Here is a 15,545-nt window from a genome sequence, read left to right as displayed (position 1 = left end):
TTACCTGAGTTTTTCCTTTGAAAGAACCCAATAATGTCCATTCTTATATTTCAGTACATAACTGAAACCGATTTAGTCGGGGAGGGTAAGAACTAGGGTTGCCAACCGTCCCTTAAAAAACGGAATCGTCCCGTATTTAGAAACAAAAGTACACGTCCCGTATTGAGCTAATAAGGGACGCACTTTGTCCCGTAATACAGTGAGAATCAAAAGTAGTCTATAAATGTTAATGGAATTAACGCTTTGTTTGAAAACATAATTCCCAGCCCCTCTCCTGCTTTGTGACCAATGAGCTGACAGCACACTTATGACAATTCGAGTATGACAATTCAGATTACCGCTCATCTCATTGGTCGAGGAAAGGTCGCTTACGGAGAAAATACCGGAAGACAACAGATGACCACAACAAGAAGCATGGCCAACAGGGAAACAAACGCCGACACTGCGGTGCAAGTCTCGGACGACAGTACACCTAAAGCTGGGCAGACACTGTGCGATTTTTTCAGTCGCGTTATTCAGCTCCTGCTCAAACTGCACGATTGACTCGCAGGGGTTAGAAGTTGGTAGGTCACGATGCAGGGTCTCACACTATACCGCCCGATGCTCAGATGCGACCTGAGTGCTCACACTGTGCCTCCATAACATGAAGGTTATAACAGACAATCTGTCGCTCGCTCTGTCTCTCACTCACACAGACACACACACCACCACCATCAACTTTGCTAAATTGCTAATGAAAAACATTGATCAGGCAGCTGTGATCGAGCAACAGTGTAAATCCAACTATTTTCACGGTTGTTGTGGTCGTGATAATTTTGTGGTGCCACATCGAAAAGGCTCGGATGAGCTTTCCAAAGTTCTACAAGTTGTGCCTCCATCACTTGTGTCCAGATCACACGCTGCACAGCTGTGCTGCTCCATCTTTTTCACCGACGTTTACGTGTTTGCGCGTGAGCAGTGTGAGCGGCTGTGGTGACACCCTCACGAGCGATTGATGATCGGGAGCTGCTCGAGGTATTAATCGCTTCTCGTTACCCCACGTATACTACACGACGCACGATGAAGGCCAAAATCGGGCCGATCACCAAATCGGTCGCACGACTCAAAAATCGTCTCAAAATGGGCCAAAAATCGCACAGTGTGAGCCCAGCATCAGAGCAGCAATGTTTGTTCCCCTCAGAGAAAGAAAAAAAGGCTGCAAAAGTACAGGGAGGACTGGGAAAAGGGAAACACCTGGCTGGGAAAGTGCACGATAACACCTTTAAAGCGCACTGCACTGTGTGCCGGCGCACTTTTTCCATAGGCATGCTTCTAATGGTGGGCACAAGAAGAACATGAGGGGCATGAAAGCTCGGGGAACCCTTAACCAATTTTTTGTCCACCAGGCCACGGCAGAAGCAGATATGGTATGTAAACACTGGTTTGTTTTTTTAAACCCTCTGGTTAAGGTTAATATGGGCATGTGCAGTGAATATCAGCGCTATGTGGCCAGAAGTGTAATAATATAATTTATTTTGTGTAATAAACAACTGTAAGGATAGATGATTACAACAAATAGATGACTAATACATAAAAGTAATACATAGATGAATAATGATGATGAGTTATGATGCGTAATCATGGGAACAAGCGGGTTTACAAACAGGAGCAGCTGATTAGCATTAGAAAAGCTGAAATAATACCTCAACTGAAGCCAATTGTACTAAATGCACTATATGTGCACTGTTACAAGAATATTTTTGTTCTATTGCTTTCTATTAATTTATATAATTTTAAGTTAAGCAGGACAGAGTTCTTTTAAAGAAAGATTTACTTATATTCTCAAAAGTTAAGCATGACAGGCTTCTGTTTAAGAAAGAGACCTGTTTTACTGTGTTAATGTTGTCATTTTGAGCTAAAAATAAATGGCTAAATGATCATTTGTTTCCCATGTGGTCATATCACAAAGAATATGCATCTGCTTAAATCAAATTCAAGTCAAATGGTTAAAAAATAATTTCACACACAAAAAAAAGAGCTACCACACTGGGAAGGGTGAAGACAACTGGGTTGCCCGGCCCTGGCCACGAGGTGTCCCTTATTTATTTTTCAGGGAGTTGGCAACCCTAGTAAGAACTGAAAATATGAAATAAACACACGTAACCTAAGACTCTCTAAAAAAAATAGCATTTGTTGGCTTTTCATTTCGCCATTTGTTGATTCACTTGAAGAGCAAGTAACGTAATATTGGTCAAGTGATCAGTTTGATATCAATCTTTCGTGATGCACCGTCATATTTACATTATTTGTACAGTACGAATGATTTGCTTTGGTACCTGGTCAAACTTCAGCTCTCCTTAGTATGGCTGGCTCCGTTTCTCCAACAGCGCACTCACTGCTGGCAGCAGCTGCCCCGCCCCCTCGCTCAGTCGCTTAGTGCCTGAGCTCGGATCATACCAATATCAGGGGGGATTCACGCACAGTCGTAAATTCCCACAGTGTGCACTATGTGCTTCGAATATTGTGTGTACTTTTTGTTTTATGCAGTTGTCAGCCAGGCATCTAACTATGAAAAAATTACACTCCAAAAGACCCCGGGCTTCTGACAAAACAACCCGGGCTTAAGCCCAGTAAGCCACCCCCACGCTCCGCCCCTGCTCCTGCTGTGTGTTTATTGTCTCCTGTTGTTCATTTCATGCTTCACACTCATGCTTGTGTGATCTCTCACACAGCATGAGTGTGCTCTGTGTTTCTGTTACACTTCCCTAGTTTCTTCATTTAGTGCATGTTGTTGTATTGAGACTAGTTTGAGTTTATCAGGCAGTCGCATTCATGTTTCCACACTTTCATTCATTCATTCACCTCAAAAATGAATTGGAGATTACTGATGGATGAGTGAACAGATCAGAGACTCTGTAGAGTTTAATGTTTTTAACCTTTCGAGTCATCGAGAGGCTCCATCAGCTCAGTGGTGAGGTTGTTGTCAAAGCCCTCAAAGCCCTTTTAACCAATAGAGCTCATCCAGGTCTTTAACAGAAGCTGCAGGTTAACTCTACAGATCCAACAGCAGCGTGATAAAGAACGATACATTCGTTCAGACTACAATAAACACATTCAGTTACAGAGTCACAGGTAAGGGTCTCATACTGTGATGTAGTGCAGGAACTTTTATATTTACAGTAAAGTAGAAATGAAGCTGGTTAAAGACAAAGTCAGGCTGACATTGTGTGAGAGAGGAGTGCAGACTGCATTAATAACTAACATGTACACTATAAACACAACTGCATGAAGGTGAAATACAAACCATGTTTGGGCTCTTGTGGCTCACAGGTGAGTTCAGGCTGAAGACTCGTCATCCAGACTGATGGAGAGCAGCAGGAAGCACTTCCTGAAGTAGCACTAAAGCTTGTGAATGAATTGTTTCACAGCACGTGCAGTCCCATTGAGAGATTAAAAACAAATAAAAGACTTTAAACGAGCCTCACATGTACAGGTAGGGAGTGGAGTGAAATTAAAATGGGCTAATGTGCTCAGACTTGTTGCAGTTAAAGACGTGCTGCAGCACAAGCTGCAGACTCATAATGGATGCATCAGTAACCCCACAATAAAGTGCGTTACAACAATCCAGCCTAGATGCAACAAAGGCGGGTTACTGTCTCAAAAAGCTGTTTGGATCAAACAGGAAGTCGCCCCGTGTCTTTTATTGCTAGGAAGGAAGCTTTTTATGCAAGAAGGGAGCAAGAAGGTGAGATGTTGAGGGGATCCTCACATGCATTATTCTCTCTCATGGACAAAATGATTCAAAGCTGTCCAGAGAGACGAATCCCCGATGCTGCTAGAATGCTTCCTGATCAATTAGCTGAAGGTGGTGATGGACACTTTCATCTTCTTCCCGTGCTAAACCACCATGCTTAAAAGTGTTTGAGTTCACTGAAGGCTCAGCGTGAGCAACATGTTGTGAGGAAGTCTGTTGTTGCGTGTTGTCTTCACTGATCTCTGATGTATGTAAGGCTCTGGTCTCCTTCTCTGTGGTCCTCTGATGCTGTGTTGAAGCTCTCTGTGGACCAGGGTTGTTGCTCTGACTGCAGCAGCTTTCCTTTGGTTTGCTGGTGGTGTGCGTGCTGATCCAACATCAATGTGCTGTGACTGGTGAACAAATGCACATGTGTGTAACCATGTTATTGTAGTTTTACTTTGTCTGCACTAAATGAGTCAGTTTGGCCTCATTTTCACCAAACAGAAACTTGTTTCTGTGACTGAGTTTGATCTCATCTCCTCTGCACATGTTAATGTGACTCATCAGGTCCAGCTGCCCATCAGGAAGCTTCTGTGTAGAACAAAGGAGGTGAAACGGACTAACTCGGTGGGGGAGGGGCTTCCTGCTTCCAGGAAAAGGTCCGGCTGTGTATCCTTGCTGATGGTCATCATCAGTGTGTGTGGAGTAAACAGCTATAACACAGTAGTCAGCACAGACTCCTGACTCCATCACCTTCATCCTGAGCTGATGGAGTCCTGACACCTGCTCAGTGTGTTTAACATTTTTCTCTGTGTGTGGATTTAAATGTTTGTCCGTTTGTCCTGCAGCGTCAGCTTTTGGTCCTGCACAGTGCTGCGACTCTCAGCTTGTGTTTCTATCCTGCACGTCTCTACATGATGCTCCTGAAACTGTTTCCTTTCCTGCTTCATCTTTTTCCTTAAAAGGAGTTTAGACCGCGAGCCGTTGCTGATAAAGGGAAGTGATGGACTTTCAGTCTGTGCTGGTGATGATGAGCAGCTCTCAGGCAGGACCAGTATCATGGGCATGAACAGAGTCAGGATCAGCTTTACCATAAACACAGACAGCTGACAGATGTTGATGTGATGAGCTGTTGATGCTACATGTCTGCTGTGTGTTGCTGTGATTGGGCAGCTCTGCATCATAGGTCCACCCAGCAGCGTACACAGGCCTTGAAGGGTGGAGAAGGAGGAGCTTATCAGAGCGCACTGGGATGTGATGGAGCTGTTGTGCAGTTGCCATGGTGATGCTAGCATAGTATAGTGTGTATATGTGTATAGTGTATATAGTGTACTTGTATGTGTACTTGTATGTGTATAGTGTACTTGTATACTTGTATGTGTATAGTGTGTATATGTGAGGACTCAGGAGAGGCCCTCTCTCTCTCGCTGTCTTATTTCTTGTGCTCTGCCTCGTTGTGTTGAAGCTCTGACAGCCTGAGGTTACTTTGCACAGACTGTTCATGTCTTTATCACAGAGCAAACTCCAGCAGAGTCAGCAGATCCTCATCTCCCCACCACACGTTTCTGTGGTGATGCTTGAGTCAGAGTTGGTACATTTTCAGTCAGCGAGGAGGAAAATCCTCTCAGTGGTTCCTACTGAATAATGTTAAAGAGGAAACGTTTCATTAAAGTCAGAGTTGTGATTTTCCGTGTGTAATGTTGCTGCTACGGCGATTTCCTCCACCCAAACTGAAAGCAGCTGAGTGCAGAGGCAGGAAGATGAAAGCATCACCGATGAACTTTAGTTACACGCAGTAAGAACATGACTGTAACTGTAATGTGATTACTGAATGGATTAGAGTATCAAGGACAAGCCTGAATTCTGTCTTTGTGCTCATTGTTGCTCTCAAACTGTGAAACACCGTCAGCTGACAGAAGAAAAACTACACCTGCCAGTGTAAACATTCATTTACTGTAATGATCATCCCTGACTGTCGTCCATCACCGTGTGTTGGTGATAAAGTTTATTTATAAATCTCCTAACTCACACGAGTGTTTACTGCATGTTTCAACAGCTTTAACTTTATTCATATATATTATTAATATCAGCCTCCTTTCATGTCTCGTGGACCGAACTGTTCAAACAACGTGGGACAAAAAGGCTTCAACTTTTTTCACAAGTCATGATTTTGGGTTATTCTGGAAGCAATTTGACTGAATTTACAGGTAATATATTGATTAGAGTTCATTTATTCTTTCGGTGTTGTTGTCGTCTATGTTTCCTAGGGGAGGACGTGCTGGGTTACATCTCTCGGGTGGACTGGTGGTGTTGGGAAGACGGAGGTCTGGGCTTCTCTACTTAGAGCACACGAGCAGATAATTGGAAGAAGAAGAATCAGGAAGTTGAAATTCTGACTTTGTTTTTTCAATGGTAGAAAAGATGTTTCAGTCTTCTTTTGTCCTTTCCCCTCACACACTTAGATTGCTCCTCAGAGGCAGGGCCGTGCAGAGACGTTTGAAGGGGCTCAAAGTTAAAAAACCAGGCTGGAGAACAACAACACATTCATCAAGAACCTCATATGGAAGCACATCATGTTACATCACTGTGATCATGTGGGGACGATGCAGAGCAAACGTAGCCTGTGTTTTACCTGATGGGTACAATGTTGCTGTCGGTCTGAGACATTACAGAGTCCACAGGAGAGATGGGAGCTGATTAAACACGTGTTATGAGATAATAATAAAATGACAGTGCTTGGAAACACAAGGCAACAAAACTGTGAGAAATCAACTCTGCCTGTGAATCACTGTCTGACTCTCTTCCTCCTTCCATCTTCTCTCCACGTGCTGCCCATCTGAGAACACTTTGCTATTGTATTGATCTGTTACTTAAGTATCCACACATGACACCTTTACACCTGATCCATAATAAAGTGATGATAGAAAAACATTATAGAAACAGAGCCCTGCAGCTTACTGTGAAACTAAAGATGTTCCCTAAAACGGTGCACAGACCTACAGACCCCTGCCTGCTGTACCCAGTGAGCTGGCAGCTGACGAGCATCACACAGGTGATGTTTGTCGTGCTGTTACACACACAGCACGCTCGTCTGTTTCAACTCATCAGTTGCCACAAACAGCTGAACGTGTCCATAATAAGCTGACACTGCTGTGTGTTACAGGCTACAGTGTGCGCTGTTCACCTGCTTACTGGTTTCCTTTGCATCAGTCTGTCTCCCAGTTTGTCCTGCAGCTCTGCACCACCCATGTGGCTCTTTGTGAGCTCGTTCCCACCTCGTAACCAGTGCACTCTGCCGTTAAGAGCGATCATTGGTTAATGGTAGTCATGTGACTGCTGCGAGCCAGCTCATTTTATTTAACAAAATTGTGATTAATAGTTAAATATTATTGTTGAGGGGCACAGACAGGACTCCACACACACATGAAAAGAAAAAACCCTCAAGAAAAGGCCACTGGTGGGACCCTGTGGTTCACTTTGCTGGCCTCTAGTGGGCACGAGGTGAACTCATCATGTTGGTGTCAGGCCTGATTTTTCCCTGCAGAGGAAACAGAAGAGTCACACCTCACACACACAAACATGAATGAACTAACTAACCCGTGACTGTGAGCCACACCCTCTTGTATCTCCAGGCCTCCTTGCTGTGGACCTCACATCCGTATCTCCCAGCATCTCCCACTTTGAGGTGTCTCAGGGTCAGACTGAGGTCTCCAGACCTCAGAGCGTCTTCATTCATCTCAGTGCGACCTTTGTAATGGTCGTCCTGTTTGTCGGGCCAGTCAGAGCCGTTCTCATACACGTGGACCTTCCTGTATTCTGGTCCATAACATTTCCACACCACTTCACTGTCGTCAGGCAGGTTTTCTGTGGTTTGAAAGGGAAGACAGACGGACTCCGCCCCCTCCTCCTCCTCCACCTGACACTCTGAGAGGACAACAAACAACGTGAGCATGTTAACATTTTACTTGTTATTGATGACACACCAGTCGTGGACTTTATGTTTTTACTTAATCCCCCAGTTTTTATGTTGATTCATAAAAGCTGAATCAACATAAAACGTCTACAGCCTGTTCATAGCCCAGCATCATCCTTAAACCATTGGCTGTCTGAGCGGTGTGTAGACTCATGTGGGTCTCTGAGATTCTGATGAGGAGAGACAGCATCTATCCAGCTTTGGAAGAAGCATTTAGGGAAATCTGTATGCAACACTGAGACCAGGATGTTTCCGGCTCACACGCCTCTCTGCAGACACCTGCTGCTGTTGTAAAGGTTTCCATCACTCGTCTCATTTTAGGACATTGGGAACGAGCTCAGGGTTTGTTTTTGCAACACTATAGCCGGGCTGATAGAGTCAGAGCTCTGAAGTCTTATGTCTGATTCTCTTACACTCATCTCATCTCATGAACGTCCTCACAATATCTGAACCACTACAAAAATGAATCAAATTTACAGTTTCCCACAAACTTATCTTTGAGCCTGGTTGATGCTTTAACTGCTGATATTTACCAGTTTCTCTCCCACAAACTACTTCAGTCATTACAAACCACTGACTTATCAAACACAAACTGTGAATAAGGATCATCTGCTGCACTGACCTTCGACTTTCAGCTCCACTTTTTTCTCCATCAGGACTTTTCCCTCCCTGCTGTAGGCGGTGCAGGTGTAGGTGTCCCTGTCTGTGTGTGTGGGGTATGTCAGGGTCAGACTGAGGTCTCCAGTCTTCAGCGGGTCTTCGATCATTTCTGTTCGGCTCCTGTAACGTCTGTGCTGTTTTTCAGAGTCTTCCTGATACACGTGGACTATCCTGCCATCTCTGTCCTTCCACACGACTTTATTTACCTGAGACAGGTGAACTGTGGCTTTGCAGGGCAGCTTGGCAGACTTCACACCTGAACCCACCTCCACCTCACGAACTGAAAGAACAACCAAGCACAACATGAGCTGCACAGCATCAGCACACTTCCTTTGACAGGATGAAGTGAAATGTTTGCAGTAAAACATGTTGGACTGGTTCCAGTCTGAAACGTGTTCCTTTGCTCCATGAAGAGACTGTGCTGTGTTTGGTGTCCAATCAGCAGCAGAGCTGAACTGAACGTGTCTGCCAGATACCATAGAGTCAAAGCTTTCAGCGTCTCATGGTTTCACTCCAGTCAAAGCTGTGAAGAGTGTAAAAGCTCGAGGGAGAGGTGGACACAGTGTTTCTGTAACACTCATCACACATCTGACTGCACTTACAGTAAACCATGGACAGGGTAACACATGGACCTGCTGTCCTGATGTTACTCTGTGTTTTCTGAAGTCCTGCTTCCAGCCTGGAGATGAGCTTCTTCAATGGTTGTCACAGCTTTTTCTATCCATGGGGCCTTTTTTCTTTAACTATTATAAGACTAATCCATCTTACCAAGAGAAGGATCATCAGAGGAGAGCTGAAACTAACAGGTGTGGTTATTGATTGCACCTAACTGTTATGTTATCAGTCAGTTGCATCATCAGTGGATAGCAGGATGGACACTCCTGCAGGCACTTAGAGCTCAGCGCGTCTCCTCACTACCAGCTTTAGTTACTTTCTGTTAGCCTATAATGATAATACCAGAAACTTTGGCCCTTCAAACAAAGAGTCGGTCCAGACGTCTTGTACAGGATAACTGGGATCTAACAGTTCGTGGTAACCATCAGTGATGTAAAGATCACTAACAACTCATTCAGGACAGAGACGTCAGCTATGGTGCTGTCAAATCACCAAATCAAACTTTGCTGATTACCTTCAAGGTTCTGATATTTCATCAGATGGTCCAATAAAACACTCACCTTCTTTGTTCTTTAACGTTTTGTATCTACAAGACAGCCATGCAGCAAACATAACAGCCAGAAGAACCAGAGGAACCACAGGAACCAGGACACCTGAGAGGACTTTGAACCAGACTGCAGAACGAGGAGGAAGTTCTGTGATCGACACACAACAAACAACCTGAACATCAACCAACAGATTTTTAGAACTTGCCATTAGCATGCATCTGACCTGACAGCACTGACCTGTGACCTTCAGGTCTACATAGGCCTTGTGCTGAGCTTGTCCATACTTGCGGTATGTGCAGGTGTAGTTTCCACTGTCAGAGACTGTGGGCTTCCTCAGAGTGAGGCTGAGGTCTCCAGTCTGCAGAGCCTCGGCTCTCAGTGATGTTCGACTGAAGTAACGAATATTCTGATCTTTAAAATCGTCACCACTCGGCAGACGCACGTGGACCATTGGGTCCTTGAGCTCCTCACGGTCCCACACTGCTGCTGTGGAGTCAATGGTAACATCAGCTTGTACCTGACAAGGCAGCAGGACAGACTCCACCCCCTCATACACCTCCACCCCTGAGGCATGCTGGGAACCTGAGGATAAAAATATAAAGCAGGTGAGTGCTGTGATTTTGTAACAGCTGAGAGACACAGGACATCAGGTAAAGTTCCAAAGAGTTTCCTGATGGTTCACAGATGAACTAAACAGGTAAAGAGGAGCCGACTGAGTCAACAACCAGGAAAGTGAGTGACTGAGTAGAAGCAGACGTCCTCATGTGCAAACATGTCAGCCTGTCTGACTCTGAGCCGTCCCTCTGATGGACACAGCTCTGATGCTGGAACATTTTGTGGATTTGTGTGTGACATGTATACCTATATAACTATATAGACTATCTATCTATGTGCACTGAACATAGATATTTTAACTTTCACGCAGAGTCTTAAGCACATGGTTTATTAAGGGGGTACAGTGACAGTTGATGTACGGGGAGATTTCTCCTGAGTAACTCAACCTCCCCAATACACACTCGTCTTTCATGCAGCACAACCAAAACAGTTACACTGTATGCGTGTCTGTGATTATGTCATACGATATAATCACACACACACACACACACACACACACACACAGTGAATTTCCTTTCAGTGTGGAGATGATGCAGCAGAATTTAGCTTTGTGTTGGGTTCTGATGAAAAACAATCAGTAAGGTTTCGTTTGTATATTTACAACAATTAATGCAAAATGAATCAGAATAATCTGAAGGAAGCTGACAAATATGTAAAAGATGCCACTGTGACATGAAACAGGTGAACAGCAGAGATGCAGTTTGTTCACAATAAGTTCAATATGACCTAATGTTATATTAACAAAGTTACCATTGAAATGTTAAGATACTGAAGTAAAAAACTGAAGACACTTACTTCAACCTTCAAATATAAACAGCTTCTAAACAAACTGCTGTGATGTTGTGTTTCATGAGTCATCAACCTGTTCTTCATGAGCTGCTTCAAAATGAATAAAACACTGAGATCTGTGTGAATGTGTGTCAGTGCTTTATTCATGATGAACTAAAACCTCACTGAGCTTCATAGTTCTCAGTTATTTGAGCCACATGGTGGGATCCACCCTGCATCACCCGAGCAGGGAGGGCTTCATTCAGCAGGACACAGAGAGCAGACATCAGTGCACTGCATATATAATAACCTGTGTGTGTGTGTGTGTGTGTGTGTGTGTGTGTGTGTGTGTGTGTGTGTGTGTGTGTGTGTGTGTGTGTGTGTGCGCACATGCATGCAGAGTATCAGAGCAGCTTTCTTACCGAGTAAGAGGAGCATCAGCATCAGTGGCATCTTCATAAATCTGATCCTCAGTCAGACACATGCAGCAGCACTGCAGACACTCCCAGAGGCTGCTGCACAAACACCAGCTTACTTTCACTTTCATTTTCATGCAAGGGTTAAAAATGATTGATTTTTAGTTTGAGATTTATTATTATTGTTGTTTTTCTGTCCTGTTCAGCAGCTTTAGAAGGAGAATTATGATCTGAATGCTTCGTCAGTTTATTTATCTTGTATGTGAATAAATAATATGTATTGTGTAACAGTGTTTGAGCTGACAGGCTGGGAGGGGCAGATTATCAAGAAGAAAGAACAAGCTAGAGTGAGAAAGAGAAAGAGAAAAGAGGGAAAATGTGCAGTAAAGCTGTTCAGAGGCTCTGAAAGATAAAATTATCTGAGAGTCCCGATCAAAAGTTTAAGACTGCTTGAAAAATGTCAAAAAATCCTGTTTTGCTTGGTTGGATCTTAACAAGGTTCCAAGTAGAGCTTCAACATGCAACAAGAAGAAATGGGAGAAAACAGTTTTTGAGCCTGCAATTTATTTAAAACAATGCTTAAACTGAAACAGGCAGTTTTACAGCTGATCAAAAGAAAAGAAAGAAACACAGAGACTAAATGCACACAAGGAGGTGATCAGGGGAAGTAGAAACACACGAGGAAACAGCTGACTGGAATACACCTGATGACCAATGTTCCCTCTAATGTTTCATGTGTCTGAACACACAAACTGAGCGTCCCTTGGACCACTGTGAGCAACAGCAGACGTGTGCACTGTGGTCACGCCAGCATCCAATCCATCCAAGTTACATGTTTATTAAAATAATCAAATTACAGCATTTATGTTAGACTACTTTTAATTAACTGCTTTAGCCCACTTACAATGAAAATAAAATCTTGTTCCTGACCTGTGCAGCATGTTAACACTATTGGAAGTAAAAATAACTTGAACTCCAATTTTGAAAACACAACTTTATTATTATTTTTTTCTTAATCTTTAAATATAGTAAACATACCTTGTGTGCCACAGACTGCTCCCAAACACGAGGGGACAAGTAATACCTCTAAAACACTTAAGTTGGCTTTATTAAACATTAGATCTCTAGCTGGGAAAACATTTTTAATTAATGATTTAATCACTGAGCACAGCCTTGATTTTATGTTTTTAACTGAAACTTGGTTGGACCAAAGTAACAGTGGAGCTGTTCTCATCGAGACGACCCCTCCTAACTACAGTTTTATCAGTGAGGTCAGGGCGAGCAGGAGAGGAGGAGGGGTTGCTGTCTTATTTAATGAATCATTTCAATGTAAGCAGCTATCTCCTGGAAGTTTTCAGTCTTTTGAATATGTGGCTTTACAGCTGAAGGCCCCATCCAAAGTTGTGTTTCTTAATGTTTACAGGCCTCCCAAATACTGCACAGACTTTTTTAATGACCTCAGTGAACTGCTGTCTGTGATCTGTGTTGATTTCGACTGTGTAATTATTGCTGGGGATTTTAACATTCATGTGGACAACCCTCAGGACAAAGGGACTAAAGACCTGAGTAACACTCTGGGCAACTTTGGGCTGACTCAGCATGTAACAGAGGCCACACATAATAGAGGACACACTCTTGACCTACTGATCTCCAAAGGCCTGAGCATTTCAAAGGTTACTGTGTCTGATGTGGGCGTGTCTGATCATTACTGTGTTTTCTTTGAAAGTAAAATCTCAGCCCACACAAATATATCAACAACAGTGATCACAAAACGGTGTATAACTGAACACAGTAGTGCAATTTTTAACCAGGTCTTCCCATTAACACCTGACCTGTCCAGAGGGTCAGTCAATGAGCTCGTCAATAGCTTCAATGCTAACATGTTAAATGTAATGGACACTATTGCTCCCATTAAGGTGAAGGTTATCTCTGGAAGGAAAAAGTCTCCATGGAGAAACTCCACACTGGTGAAAAATGAAAAAAGAGAGTGTAGGAAAGCTGAGCGCAGATGGAGAAAAACAAACCTCCAGGTTCATTATGACATCTATAAAGAGAAACTTCACAATTATAATTTACAACTGAGGAATGCAAGGAGGTCCTACTTCTCTGACATCATCACTAAAAACAGCCATAATGCTCGGGTCTTATTTTCTACAGTTGACAGGCTAACAAACCCTCCTGTGTCAGTGGCAGCCGAACTTCATTCGACCATGGCCTGCAATGACTTTGCCAAATTCTTCACTGAAAAAATCCAAAAAATTAGACAAGCAATTGGTACATCAACAGCAGATCCAGGATATGTACTGTGTCCACCAAAAAACTGTTTAAACACCATGAAACAGTTTCAACCTATTAACAGCAAAGACCTGGAGGACATCTTAGGTCAACTGAACTCCTCCTCCTGCTGTTTAGATGTCCTGCCAACAAGTTTTTTCAAAAAGGTCTCAAAGACTTTAGAGTCAGACCTGTTACAGATCGCCAACTTTTCTTTAATATCAAGTGTGTTTCCAGAATCACTAAAAGCTGCTGTAATCAAACCTATACTGAAAAAGGACAATCTTGACAAGACACAAATGAACAACTACAGGCCGATCTCAAATCTCCCATTTTTAAGTAAGATCATTGAAAAAGCAGTTTCCCAACAGCTCAGTTACTTCTTAAAACAGAATAACTGCTACGATGCCTTCCAGTCAGGTTTTAGACAGAACCACAGCACTGAAACCGCTCTGACCAAAGTGTTTAATGACATATGTCTGAATACAGACAGTGGAAAAATGTCAGTCCTAGTTTTACTGGATCTCAGTGCAGCATTTGATACAGTTGACCACAACATATTACTCAAACGACTGGAGAACTGGGCAGGTCTTTCAGGAACTGTACTAAACTGGTTCAAAACATACTTAGAAAACAGGAAATACTTTGTATCAATAGGTAACTTCACATCTGAGCAGACAAGTATCACATGTGGAGTTCCCCAAGGTTCCATCTTGGGACCCCTTCTGTTTAACATCTACATGCTCCCACTGGCACAGATTATAAACAACAACAAAATAAACTATCACAGCTATGCAGATGACACACAAATATATATCACAATGTCACCAGGAGACCGAGGCCCTGTACAGGCTCTTGGTAAATGCATTGAGGAAATTAATGACTGGTTGTGCCACAATTTTCTCCAGCTAAACAAAAACAAAACTGAGGTAATAGTCTTTGGCGCCAAAGAAAAACGATTACAGGTCACCAGAGAACTTCAATCTATACACCTAAAAACCACAAACCAGGCGAGAAATTTGGGTGTAGTGATGGATGCAGACCTAAACTTATAAAAACACATTAAGACAATAACAAAGTCAGCTTACTATCACCTCAAGAATATTTCAAGGATAAAAGATCTGATGTCTCAACAGGACCTGGAAAAACTAGTCCATGCATTCATCTTTAGTAGGCTTGATTACTGTAACAGCATCTTTACAGGTCTACCTAAAAAATCAGTCAGACAACTACAGCTCATTCAGAACTCTGCTGCTCGAGTCCTCACTAAGACCAAAAAAGTGGACCACATCAGTCCAGCTCTGAGGTCTTTACACTGGCTGCCTGTCCGTCAGAGGATAGACTTTAAAGTTCTGATGCTGGTCTATAAAGCTCTGAATGGTTTAGGACCAAAATACATCAGTGACCTCCTGACCCAGTATGAACCTTCCAGATCCCTCAGGTCATCTGGATCCGGTCTTTTATCAGTTCCCAGAGTCAGAACCAGACACGGAGAAGCTGCATTCAGCTTTTATGCTCCTTATATCTGGAACAAACTCCCAGAAAGCCTCAGATCAGCTGAAACACTCAGTTTATTTAAATCCAGGTTGAAGACTCACCTGTTCTCAGCTGCATTTGAATAAAGCACCAAATCCACACTTTTAAGCTTAAATTTCAAAACTTACATTAACTACTGATCTTATCTATTTCTGATTTTATCTGTTTTGATTTTATATACTGTTTTGTTTGTTTGTTTGTTTGTTTGTTTGTTTGTTTGTTTGTTTGTTTGTTTGTTTGTTTGTTTGTTTGTTTGTTTGTTTGTTAAGTGGGTTTAGAGCTCTGGGTAGCTCCCCAGCTGGGTCTAGACTGGGTCTAGAGAGTATTTTAAATTCAGGGAATTTAAAATAGAAAGTAGCTCGTCCACAGAAGGACTGGTAGCTCCCCTTACGATAAGGGTTCAGATCGCGCGAACAGGTGTGAAA

At 43.0% G+C, this 15,545-nt stretch overlaps 1 long non-coding RNA gene across 1 annotated transcript in view; it reads left to right on the top strand.

Moving 5' to 3' along the window:
• Positions 1 to 1,351: 1,351 nt before the first annotated feature.
• The window catches only part of LOC309690718, a 62,801-nt gene continuing 48,607 nt past the window's right edge, over positions 1,352 to 15,545 (top strand). Inside the window, exon 1 of the long non-coding RNA XR_014271803.1 lies at positions 1,352 to 1,410. This is a non-coding gene — a long non-coding RNA (uncharacterized lncRNA). The remainder of the gene's footprint in view (positions 1,411 to 15,545) is intronic.

This window comes from Aulonocara stuartgranti (assembly GCF_965226115.1).
Source record: "Aulonocara stuartgranti genome assembly, chromosome: 16".
NCBI classification, from domain to species: domain Eukaryota; kingdom Metazoa; phylum Chordata; class Actinopteri; order Cichliformes; family Cichlidae; genus Aulonocara; species Aulonocara stuartgranti.
The sequence above is the reverse complement of the archived record's forward strand: the minus strand, read 5'-3'. Positions and strand labels throughout refer to the sequence as shown.